At 36.4% G+C, this 13,260-nt stretch overlaps 1 protein-coding gene across 18 annotated transcripts in view; it reads right to left on the bottom strand.

Annotated features, from left to right (window-relative positions):
- The window catches only part of EHBP1 (EH domain binding protein 1), a 559,717-nt gene that overhangs the window by 389,905 nt on the left and 156,552 nt on the right, over positions 1 to 13,260 (bottom strand). The gene's annotated exons all lie outside the window — the stretch shown is intronic.

Raw genomic sequence — 13,260 nt, 5'->3', positions numbered from 1 at the left:
TTCTCTAGGTCCATCCATGTTATTACATGCTTCATAAATTTATTCTGTCTTAAAGCTGCATAATATTCCATAGTATGTATATACCACAGTTTGTTTAGCCACTCGTCTGTTGATGGACATTTTGGCTGTTTCCATCTCTTTGCAATTGTAAATAACGCTGCTATAAACATTGGTGTACAAATGTCCGTTTGTGTCTTTGCCCTTAATTCCTTTGAGTAGATTCCCAGCAAAGGTATTGCTGGGTCGTATGGCAATTCTATATTCAGCTTTTTGAGGAACCGCCAAACTGCCTTCCACAGTGGTTGCACCATTTGACATTCCCACCAACAGTGGATAAGTGTGCCTCTTTCACCGCATTCTCCAGCACTTGTCATTTTCTCTTTTGTTGATAATGGCCATTCTGGTGGGTGTGAGATGATATCTCATTGTGGTTTTGATTTGCATTTCTCTAATGGCCAGGGACATTGAGCATCTCTTCATGTGCCTTTTGGCCATTTGTATATCCTCTTCTGAGAGGTGTCTGTTCAAGTCTTTTTCCCATTTTGTAATTGGGTTGGTTGCCTTTTTCTTGTTGTTGAGTTGAACAATCTCTTTATATTTCTGGATACCAGACCTTTATCTGATACGTCATTTCCAAATATATCTCCCATTGTGTAGGCTGTCTTTCTACTTTCTTGATGAAGTTCTTTGATGCACAAAAGTGTTTAATTTTGAAGAGCTCCCATTTATTTATTTCCTTCTTCAGTGCTCTTGCTTTAGGTTTAAGGTCCATAAAACCACCTCCAATTGTAAGTTCCATAAGATATCTCCCAACATTTTCCTCTAACTGTTTTATGGTCTTAGACCTAATGTTTAGATCTTTGATCCATTTTGAGTTAACTTTTGTATAGGGTGTGAGATATGGGTCTTCTTTCATTCTTTTGCATATGGATATCCAGTTCTCTAGGCACCATTTATTGAAGAGACTGTTCTGTCCCAGGTGAGTTGGCTTGACTGCCTTATCAAAGATCAAACGTCCATAGATGAGAGGGTCTATATCTGAGCACTCTATTTGATTCCATTGGTCGATATATCTATCTTTATGCCAATACCATGCTGTTTTGACCACTGTGGCTTCATAATATGCCTTAAAGTCTGGCAGTGCGAGACTTCCAGCTTCGTTTTTTTCCTCAAAATGTTTTTAGCAATTCAGGGCACCCTGCCCTTCCAGATAAATTTGCTTATTGGTTTTTCTATTTCTGAAAAGTAAGTTGTTGGGATTTTGATTGGTATCGCATTGAATCTGTAAATCAATTTAGGTAGGATTGACATCTTAACTATATTTAGTCTTCCAATCCATGAACACGGTATGCCCTTCCATCTATTTAGGTCTTCTGTGATTTCTTTTAACAGTTTTTTGTAGTTTTCTTTATATAGGTTTTTTGTCTCTTTAGTTAAATTTATTCCTAGGTATTTTATTCTTTTAGTTGCAATTGTAAATGGGATTCGTTTCTTGATTTCCCCCTCAGCTTGTTCATTACTAGTGTATAGAAATGCTACAGATTTTTGAATGTTGATCTTGTAACCTGATACGTTGCTGTACTCATTTATTAGCTCTAGTAGTTTTGTTGTGGATTTTTCCGGGTTTTCGATGTATAGTATCATATCGTCTGCAAACAGTGATAGTTTTACTTCTTCCTTTCCAATTTTGATGCCTTGGATTTCTTTTTCTTGTCTAATTGCTCTGGCTAGAACCTCCAACACAATGTTGAATAATAGTGGTGATAGTGGACATCCTTGTCTTGTTCCTGATCTTAGGGGGAAAGTTTTCAATTTTTCCCCATTGAGGATGATATTAGCTGTGGGTTTTTCATATATTCCCTCTATCATTTTAAGGAAGTTCCCTTGTATTCCTATCCTTTGAAGTGTTTTCAACAGGAAAGGATGTTGAATCTTGTCAAATGCCTTCTCTGCATCAATTGAGATGATCATGTGGTTTTTCTGCTTTGATTTGTTGATATGGTGTATTACATTAATTGATTTTCTTATGTTGAACCATCCGTGCATACCTGGGATGAATCTTACTTGGTCACGATGTATGATTCTTTTAATGTGTTGTTGGATACGATTTGCTAGAATTTTGTTGAGGATTTTTGCATCTATATTCATTAGAGAGATTGGTCTGTAGTTTTCTTTTTTTGTAATATCTTTGCCTGGTTTTGGTATGAGGGTGATGTTGGCTTCATAGAATGAATTGGGTAGTTTTCCATCCACTTCGATTTTTTTGAAGAGTTTGAGGAGAGTTGGTACTAATTCTTTCTGGAATGTTTGATAGAATTCACATGTGAAGCCGTCTGGTCCTGGACTTTTCTTTTTGGGAAGCTTTTGAATGACTGATTCAATTTCTTTACTTGTGATTGGTTTGTTGAGGTCATCTATGTCTTCTTGAGTCAAAGTTGGTTGTTCATGTCTTTCCAGGAACCCGTCCATTTCATCTAAATTGTTGTATTTATTAGCGTAAAGTTGTTCATAGTATCCTGTTATTACCTCCTTTATTTCTGTGAGGTCAGTAGTTATTTCTCCTCTTCCATTTCTGATCTTATTTATTTGCATCCTCTCTCTTCTTCTTTTTGTCAATCTTGCTAAGGGCCCATCAATCTTATTGATTTTCTCATAGAACCAACTTCTGGTCTTATTGATTTTCTCTATTGTTTTCATGTTTTCAATTTCATTTATTTCTGCTCTAATCTTTGTTATTTCTTTCCTCTTGCTTGCTTTGAGATTCGTTTGCTGTTCTTTCTCCAGATCTTCCAAGTGGACAGTTAATTCCTGCATTTTTGCCTTTTCTTCTTTTCTGATATAGGCATTTAGGGCAATAAATTTCCCTCTTAGCACTGCCTTTGCTGCGTCCCATAAGTTTTGATATGTTGTGTTTTCATTTTCATTCGCCTCGAGGTATTTACTAATTTCTCTTGCAATTTCTTCTTTGACCCACTCGTTGTTTAAGAGTGTGTTGTTGAGCCTCCACGTATTTGTGAACTTTCTGGCACTCCGCCTATTATTGATTTCCAACTTCATTCCTTTATGATCCGAGAAAGTGTTGTGTATGATTTCAATCTTTTTAAATTTGTTAAGACTTGCTTTGTGACCCAGCATATGGTCTATCTTTGAGAATGATCCATGAGCACTTGAGAAAAAGGTGTATCCTGCTGTTGTGGGATGTAATGTCCTATAAATGTCTGTTAAGTCTAGCTCATTTATAGTAATATTCAGATTCTCTATTTCTGTATTGATCCTCTGTCTAGATGTTCTGTCCATTGATGAAAATGGTGAATTGAAGTCTCCAACTATTATGGTATATGAGTCTATTTCCCTTTTCAGTGTTTGCAGTGTATTCCTCACGTATTTTGGGGCATTTCTGATTCATTGCGTAAATATTTATGACTGTTATGTCTTCTTGTTTAATTGTTCCTTTTATTAGTATATAGTGTCCTTCTTTGTCTCTTTTAACTGTTTTCCATTTGAAGTCTAATTTGTTGGACATTAGTGTAGCCACTCCTGCTCTTTTCTGGTTGTTATTTGCATGAAATATCTTTTCCCAACCTTTCACTTTCAACCTATGTTTATCTTTGGGTCTAAGATGTGTTTCCTGTAGACAGCATATAGAAGGATCCTGTTTTTTAATCCATTCTGCAAATCTATGTCTTTTGATTGGGGAATTCAGTCCATTAACATTTAGTGTTATTACTGTTTGGATAATATTTTCCTCTAACATTTTGCCTTTTGTATTATATATATCATATCTGATTTTCCTTCTTTCTACACTCTTCTCCATACCTCTCTCTTCTGTCTTTTTGTATCTGACTCTAGTGCTCCCTTTAGTATTTCTTGCAGAGCTGGTCTCTTGGTCACAAATTCTCTCAGTGACTTTTTGCCTGAGAATGTTTTAATTTCTCCCTCATTTTTGAAGGACAATTTTGCTGGATATAGGAGTCTTGGTTGGCAGTTTTTCTCTTTTAGTAATTTAAATATATCATCCCACTGTCTTCTAGCTTCCATGGTTTCTGCTGAGAAATCTACACATAGTCTTATTGGGTTTCCCTTGTATGTGATGGATTGTTTTTCTCTTGCTGCTTTCAAGATCCTCTCTTTCTCTTTGACCTCTGACATTCTAACTAGTAAGTGTCTTGGAGAACGCCTATTTGGGTCTAATCTCTTTGGGGTGCGCTGCACTTCTTGGATCTGTAATTTTAGGTCTTTCATAAGAGTTGGGAAATTTTCAGTGATAATTTCTTCCATTAGTTTTTCTCCTTTTCCCTTCTCTTCTCCTTCTGGGACACCCACAACACGTATATTTGTGCGGTTCATATTGTCCTTCAGTTCCCTGATACCCCTGTTCAAATTGTTCCATTCTTTACCCGATAGTTTCTGTTTCTTTTTGGAATTCAGATGTTCCATCCTCCAAATCACTAATTCTATCTTCTGTCTCTTTAAATCTATCATTGTAGGTATCCATTGTTTTTTCCATCTTTTCTACTTTATCCTTCACTTCCATAAGTTCTGTGACTTGTTTTTTCAGTTTTTCTATTTCTTCTTTTTGTTCAGCCCATGTCTTCTTCATGTCCTCCCTCAATTTATCGATTTCTTTTTTGAAGAGGTTTTCCTTTTCTGTTCGTATATTCAGCATTAGTTGTCTCAGCTCCTGTATCTCATCTGAACTATTGGTTTGTTCCTTTGACTGGGCCATATTCTCAATCTTCTGAGCGTGGACCGTTATCTTCTGCTGGCATCTGGGCATTTAGTTAGATTTCCCTGGGTGTCGGACTCAACAAGGTTGTAAGATTTTTCTGTGAAATCTCTGGGTTCTGTTTTTCTTATCCTGCCCAGTAGGTGGCGCTCGTGGCACACGTTTGTCTCACATGTTTGGAAGGGATCTCCCCCGGTCACCATTCTCCGCGGCCTGGGGATTTCCAATCCAATTCTCTCAGTTGTTCCGGGGGGCTGCGCGTGGTGGGGTCGTCAGCCGCCGCGGCTTGAGTGGACCCTGTGGCTCCTTTATTAATTCCCCTATTGGTGTTTGGTTGGACCCAGTCCCTGCCACTGTCGGAAATTCCCTCCTCTCCCTAGAGGGGTGTCGGTCGCCAGCCGCAGCGGCCGGGAAATTCGCCCCTGGACCAGGAAGCCGCGCGCGGGGGAGTGGCGTCGGTCGCCGGCCTCCGTGGCCTGGGGAATTCGCCATCGGACCAGGAAGCCGCCCGTGGGGGAGGGGCGTCGGTCACCGGCCTCCGCGGCCTGGGGAATTCGCCACCGGACCAGGAAGCCACCCGCGGGGGAGGGGCGTCGGTCGCCGGCCTCCGCGGCCTGGGGAATTCGCCACCGGACCAGGAAGCCGCCCACAGGTGGGCCACCGCAGCTTGGGTAGCCCTCTGATCCGAGACTCGTAGCCGGTCCAGGAAGCCGCCCGCAAAAGAGGGGCGCCGGCCGCCGCGGCTTGGGAAACTTGCCTCTCCGAGACTCTCAGCCAGCCCGGGAAGGAGGGAGCGAGGAGCTCCGGCCGCCACAGTGCCACGGCTCGGGGAATCGCGCGCCGCTCGGGGATCTCACCGCAGCAGAGTCTCGCAGTCAGACTAGCCAGTCCAGACTGGGGTACACTGTGTGTCCATTCCCTGCCATGGCCCCGGGAGCTGTTCTGCACTGTTTGTGTTCACCTAGTAGTTGCTCTGGAGGAGGAACTAAGACGCATGTACCTTACTAAGCCGCCATCTTGTGAAAATGCAAATACTTTTTAATCTTCTGCCCAAATTACTCTAGGATGTATCAGGGAATCATACCAATCTGTATAAGCCCTCGCACACAAACCTTTACCTACATTTTTAAGAGATTTCAATCCTTACAAATCCATCCAGGCATGGACCCCTAAAGATCCAAAGACTCAAGATTAAGAGACCTTGCTTGGCTATGATACCAAAATGGTTGTGATATCTGTTACCAAATAGTCCATCACTTGCCGATTTGATCTAAATATTAATTTCTAAAATTATTTTTGTGATGGTATTAAAGAGTGCTTTGTACACTCATCCGTCTCTACCCCCCAACACATTTTTCAAATCTTTAATTTACCAAAAGCAATACAGAGCAGATGATCCCAGTGTTCTCAAAACCATCACACTTCTGCATCAGAATTCTGATTCAGTAGGTCTGGGTTGGGGCCCAGGCATCTCTATTGTTAAAAAGTGACACAGATGATTTTAGGGCCAATGAACACTGACATAAAACCAACAAAATAGTTCTTTCCTTCAACGCTTACCTATTATGTACCATGTAAATTTGTAGATTTACAGCAAGTATATATTAAATTTTTGAATTTCTTAATTATTATATAATTCAGTTAAATGATCCTAAATTAACACAGCCCTAGAACAATCAACAACTTTTTTAAAAAATGAAATATTCAAGAAAGTAACCTACTAAACTACATACTCACAAAGAAGCCATGACATTGCTTGCCTCGAGACCTTTGCTCAAGTTACTTCAGCCACATGGAGCACTCTCCAAATTCCCTACTAATTATCAAAACTACTTAATTTCTAATATGGATGAATGCTGATATCATATACTAGAACACACATTCCCGGCAAGACCAGAGGCAGGACCCAATAATTAAACATATTCATATTCTATGTCTAAAATATTCAGAAATATTTAGACTGTATTCATATTAATACAGTCAAATGAACAAACCTTTACACTAAGTAGAATAAATACCATGAAAAGCCTCACTTTGGTTTAGGTTAGGTTTTGCCACCAAATTAGTTTGAACCAAATTTCCAAAACAAAATAACAATTAGAAAAAAAATCTTTAAGAAGGAGAGATTTTTGGATTTTGAAGTTACAGATAAAGGATTGTGAAAACTTCATCTTTTAGGTCTCAATTTATATATCACTTTAGAGACTAGGTTAAGTATTCTTTAAATTGTGCACATATAACACCCTATGTTTACTCCTATTTTAGTGGTTGCCTATTAATCTCCCCCAGACCAAAAGATAACTGGAGCCAAGGACCACAACTTTTCCACTCTTCTATTCCCCATACCTAACCAGTATCTACTGCAGGGTATCCATTTAATAAATATCTACTGAATGAATGAACAATTTTGAGTACTTCAATTTTTATATTAACTGTACCATCTGCTTGATCTGTAAGGTACAATTAACATCAATAAAGATGAGACTGAACTTTCACATAGTGAACTGGGACAAAAATCAGAAAATCCAATCAAAAAGACTACATTTACATTGTGATAGTATGAAAACTGTACTTTGTTGTTGCAAAATAAAACTTCTCCTTAAATTTGTTAATTAGGACATTCTACAAATTAAACTACTATATGAAATAAATTATCTGACATGCAGTAATTTATTCACTGTTTTAAAACAGGACTTATTGCATTATGCAAATATAAACACACTACAGTTAACTTTAAATGTCAATCCATATGAGGTCCCTTACTGAGTCAGAAATTTTTGAATGTAGGATCTGAAAATAGAACTTGCCTTCTCTAATTAATAAGCACTACTAAATTGACAATTTTTTTTTAATTTTTTTATTGTATAGCATAACATATATACAAAGCAAAGAAATAAAAAAGCACTAGTTTTCAAAGTACTCTTCAACAAGTGGTTATAGGAAAGATTCCAGAGTCTGTCATGGGCTACCATACAATCCTCTCATATTTTTCCTTCTAGCTGCTCCAGAATATAGGAAGCTAGAGGGTATAATACTTTTTTACCTATCCATTTTATCACAATCGACTTTTTTTCCTTCTTTTTTTGGTGAAAAATAACACATATACAAAGAAGCTATAAATTTCAAAGCACAGCACCACAATTAGTTAAACACATTTCAGACTTTGGCATGAGTTACAATTTCACAATTTTAGATTTTTACTTCCAGCTGCTCTAAAATACTGGAAACTAAAAGAGATAACAATTTAACAATGCAGCATTCATATTCATTTGTTAAATCTTATCTTCTCTGTATAACTCCAACATCACCTTTGATCTCTCCATACCTCTCTTCAGGGGTATGTGGGCTATGGCCAATCTAAATTTTTCACATTGGAAGGGTCTGTCACTAATATGGGGTAAGAAGATGGCACTATCTGAAGTTCTGGAGAGGCTGGGCTAGGTGTCAGGACTTATCTGGGCCAGAGACCCATCTGGAAGGCGTAGGTTTCTGGAAAGTTACTTTAGTGCATGGAACCCTTGTGGAATCTTATATATTGCCCTAGGTGTTCTTAGGACTGGCTGGAATAGTCCTGGTTGGGGGTTGGCAGGTTACGATAGGTAGCAAGACCTACCTGAAGCTTGCATAAGAGCAACCTCCAGAGTAGCCTCTCAACTCTGTTTGAACTCTCTGCCACTGATATTTTATTAATTACATTTCTTTTCCCCTTTTTGATCAGGATGGAATTGTTGATTCCACAGTGCCAAGTCTGGATTCATCCCTGGGAGTCATCTTCCACAAAACTGACAAATATTTTTAAATGACAGATAAACAAGATCAAAATGAAAAACTAAAGTATTTAAGAAGTTACATAAGAACCTTAGGATTCTTAGGATTGTGACAGGGTCAAAACACATAAGATTATTCTTGGCCATAACTTTTATTTTTATGTACAACAATGGTTTCTTTAAAGCCTAAGGGTTATTTGAGAATAAAGGAGACAGAGTTTTCCTCTAGAAGAACAAAACTTCTGAATTAGAACATCTCACCAAATATTTAATGTAAGAAAAACCAAGAAGGAAAAAAGTTTATACATATCCATATGTATTATATATTTTTCTCTAAAATATAAATAAAAAAGAGTGAACAGGTTGACATAGCTTACTTTAATCCCTAGACATATCTAGAATATACTATCTAATTTGCACAGATAGTCAGTCACCATTCACATAATCATATACAACAGAAAGTTGACACAGTAATAAAAGACCAGAAAAAGCTGCCTGAACTATGAGCTACCTATTCTAAATGCAGTTTAATTCAGGTTGAAGGAGGGGAGCTTTGTAGCTTCCAATATTAAGTTAAATTTCTTCTATGTAGAAAACAAGAACAGATAATACCACTTTTCAAAAATCAAAATAATTAATTTTGAATCTTAGACCTAACAGATCAGAAAGATCACCTAAAAGGAAGTTTCCAAAATTTAAAAAAGTCTGTAAGTGGTTCACCTTTTCTGACATGCCACTATCCTTTAAAAAGTTCCTAAGCTGATGATGCTCAAAGGTGGCCTTGACTATTTACAGAAGAAATTATAAGATATTTGAGATTTACTTTAATCTGCTCAAACAAACAAAATGGAGGAGTGCTAAAATAAGTTTGGCAAAGTATTAAAAGATTGCTGAACCTAGGAGATGGGGGGTGATTATATTATTCCCTCTTCTTTTGCATGTTTGGAAATAAGAAAAAATATTTTTTTAACTTGAGGTGTTAAAAGACATGGCAATCCCACTAATTGGGATATACCCTGGACGTGAATAGACATTTGCACACCAATATTTGTAGTGGCATTATTCACAATTGCCAAAAGATGAAGGAATGAAGTCCTAAAGTTTGTGACTAAAGTTAATAGTAATATTTTAATACTCTTTCATTCACAGTAACAAATGTTACCATATCAATACTATGGGTCAATAATAGGGAGGGATAAGGACTATGGGAGAATTGGGGTTTTCTTTTCTATTTTTAATTCTTTTCTACAGTAATGAAAATGTTCTAAAATTGATCATGAGGATGTATGTACAACGATGTGATGTTATGTTGAGCCAATGATTGTGTACTTCAGATGGGTTGTATGATATATGAACATACCTTAATAAAATTGCATTAAAAAATGGGTCTTGATTAGATTCATCTGTACTGCTAAATTTGCATGAAAAAAAAATGATCAGAACTCCACTACACACTGCTTTCAAATTTCTGAACTATGTAGAAATTTTAAAGAGTCCTAGACTTTGGGATTGTAAAAAAAAAAACAGAGAGAACAGGGTGCACCACAGTGGCTCAGAGTGGCTCAGAGAACAGCAGGCAGAGTTCTCGCCTGTGATGCTGGAGACCCGGGTTCGATTCCGGGTGCCTGCCCATGTAAAAGAAAAGAGAGAGAGAACAAAGTTGAGAAGTTTAGATCAAAAGAATGGCTTGAAAGAGACCTAACAATACAGAGATCTTCAACTTATCACTCTTCATCAAATGTACTCTAGTCAATATTGTATAGGACAATATAGTCTAAGCAACTTGCCATTCTGGCTAAGCACATGACTTTTCCTGCCACCAAGCAAGAGTAAAAGAATTCTGCTCCCTCACTTCCTTCTCACTCAGCAGCTGGGAAAAGGGTGGAGAAACGATAGCATTTCCTAAGTACACAGCTGAATGAACTACAGGAAAAAAAGAATTTTAAATACACATATATTACACAATACTAACAAATAAATATTGGCATTATTGGCTAAACTGTCTCTTGAGTGGCAGCCTGAGAACCTAACCTCTCTTTAGTCAATGAATTAAGAGAAGAACAAAAAATCGGGACTATTGCCTAAAGGAAGTTTATTCCTCTTCACCCACTCCGTGGCACTTTCACATAGAAGGAATGTCAACAGGTATTGATTAGGTTCAAGAAAGTTCACTGGGCCACATTCCTAGAGTAAAGTTGATCTGTGGCTTTCTTTATGGGTGTTATCTTTAGCAGACTTTGCTTTTGGGGTTACATAAATTCATAGAATAAAGTAAAAAATTTTTCCTTTCGTTCCTTTCATGTCCAATCTCACCTCCTCACTATTGCTTCAATCTTAGAAGAGGGAGCTTAGCAAATAGAAAAGCCAAACAAATGTTAGGTAAAATAAAGATGCTCACCATTCTCCTTGCTCTTTAACTATAGATTTCAGGCCAGAAGCAGTTCTACATTGCAGGTGAGAGAAGATTTCATCAAACTCAGAGTTCAGAATTTTAACCATCACATAGCACTGGATTTCATTTCATTTCATGCACTGAGAATTGACCAGAGCACCCATTTTTTTAAATCTGAGAGTGAAAATGTTTAAAACTAAAACCTATGGATATAATTTACACATATAATCTTGGAGTCTATGGGTTAACAATTTAGTTGGGGAATTTAAAACACCATAAAGGAAAATAATTTTGTTTTCTACATATAACCGCTATGGTTTCACATGACAAAAAAAAAAATTAATTTTCTGGATGAAAAGACATAATATTATAGTAGATACAAAAGAGAAAGATATTGTTTTGTAATAGCCATTCTTGATTAACTATACTAAATAAATAATCCAAAGTAAAGGATAATTTAATACTCATATTTGTTTTTAAGGTATATTTGTATATTAATATTCTGAATCCATAAACATAAAAATAAACCATCGGGCCTCGAGATAGATATTAATAAATTATCAACATGTTTAATTTTAACTGGTTTATAATCTTGGATTAATTCATAAGGGAAAATGTCAAATCTAAAGCTGAAATCTTTAAAAAGATGAAAACAGTTTTAAGTTTTAATCAAAGTGAGACGATTCCAAGTTGCCTTGCATTTCCTTTGAGCCAGTGGTCAAAGTCCAGAAATTACTGAGAGGCATAAGTGAGGTTAAATGAGTGGGAAAACTAAAATCCTGCAACAGTAAATTTAGAAATCTAACTTGCACTCCTTTATATTCGTCTATGTCTTCTAGAAAGGAACATTATAAAAATAGCAACCCCTCACTATGCTGGATGCTTAATATACATATTGTTCTAATATTTAATAACCTATAGAATAAATATTAATACCATCATTTTATACCTCAGTATGTAAAAGATTAAAAAACTGTCTAAGGTTACAAAGGTAACAAGGGGCAGAACTACCTCTACAGTTTCGATTTATATTATATATAAGTAGCTTTCTGTTCCAAAGAAGAAAGCTTAGACAAAATTTGGGAAATCTTTGTGACCAGAAACAAATGAATCAATAAAATGAATACAGCATTATCTCAATTTATATAAAGAGACAGAAGGTCACCTTGAGAAAAAAATATTCAAAATTACAGTGACTGATAAATTCTTAATTCTGGAATTCCATTTTATAATGTCTAGCTTCTATCAAGTAAGACTGAATATCAATAATATTAAAGACCGCCTTTAGTATTCTAGTATATAGATGTTTCTTAGATTTACAATTAAAGGGGGCTGATTAAAACTTCTCTATGATTCTACCGTTTCAAATTATTTCCCTTCATCTTTGTCCCTAAGGGAGGTGGGTGCTGCAAAGGCCCCATCAAAAGACAGATAAAATCCTTAGTTAGCTGTACACCCTTGAACAAGTTACTCTACCTCTCTAAGCCTCATTTTCTTTATCTGTAAAAGATGGTTATTAAAATCTGGCTTACAAAGTTATTGTAATAAGTACATGAGATAATTTTTATAAAATATATTTATATTATGTTTTATACATAATGTGTATAAAACAGCTCCTGATACACAGTAAGTGCTCAGTAAATTTATTAGAGTTATATTTTGAAGACTTCTCTATTTTATTGGGATAGTCACTCTTTTACTAAAGTTACTATTAACCATTAAGGGTAAAATCTCAAAGCTTTTGCACTAACTGTAGGATTAAAATACAGAAGTACAGAGAAAAGAAAGGTACTAAAACTTCATTCAAAAAGTGTGCCTTTTCTGAGTCAGAACAATTTACTACAAGACTTCCAAACAATATCCAGATCTTATTAGAGAAAAAGAGAGACTGAAAGATCTTTAGTCCTTTGGAATATGCATGTGATGTGGAAACAATTAAAACAGAAGAGCAGAGTAGAACTCTAATGTAACATGTTATTCCCACATGATTGTCTACAGGAATAGAACTACTTTTCTAGTTAAGAGTAGATTTCCTCATTCACCACAGAGGGGAGCTATAACCTAGGAAAAGGTTTGTAAGAGTCCCCAAAATATTTTTACTCTCCCACCTTCACAATATTCATTGCCACAATTGTCTCATTAAAATATCTTTTAAATTAACTTGATGAGCATAACTCAATTCTATTTTGGAAACCTTAGAAAGAATAAGAAGACTCATTAGGTCCACATAATCATGAGAACAGGATCCCCACCCCTCTTCCCTGCTTAATTTTCTTCCATAGCACTTACCTAACATACTAAATATCTATCACATATTTAAAATACATTATTTATTTTTATTACAAAACATAGTGTGTATTTCACATGCTAATTTT

This window comes from Tamandua tetradactyla, chromosome 17 (genome assembly GCF_023851605.1).
Source record: "Tamandua tetradactyla isolate mTamTet1 chromosome 17, mTamTet1.pri, whole genome shotgun sequence".
Lineage (NCBI taxonomy): Eukaryota > Metazoa > Chordata > Mammalia > Pilosa > Myrmecophagidae > Tamandua > Tamandua tetradactyla.
This window is presented reverse-complemented; position numbering and strand designations above follow the sequence as displayed.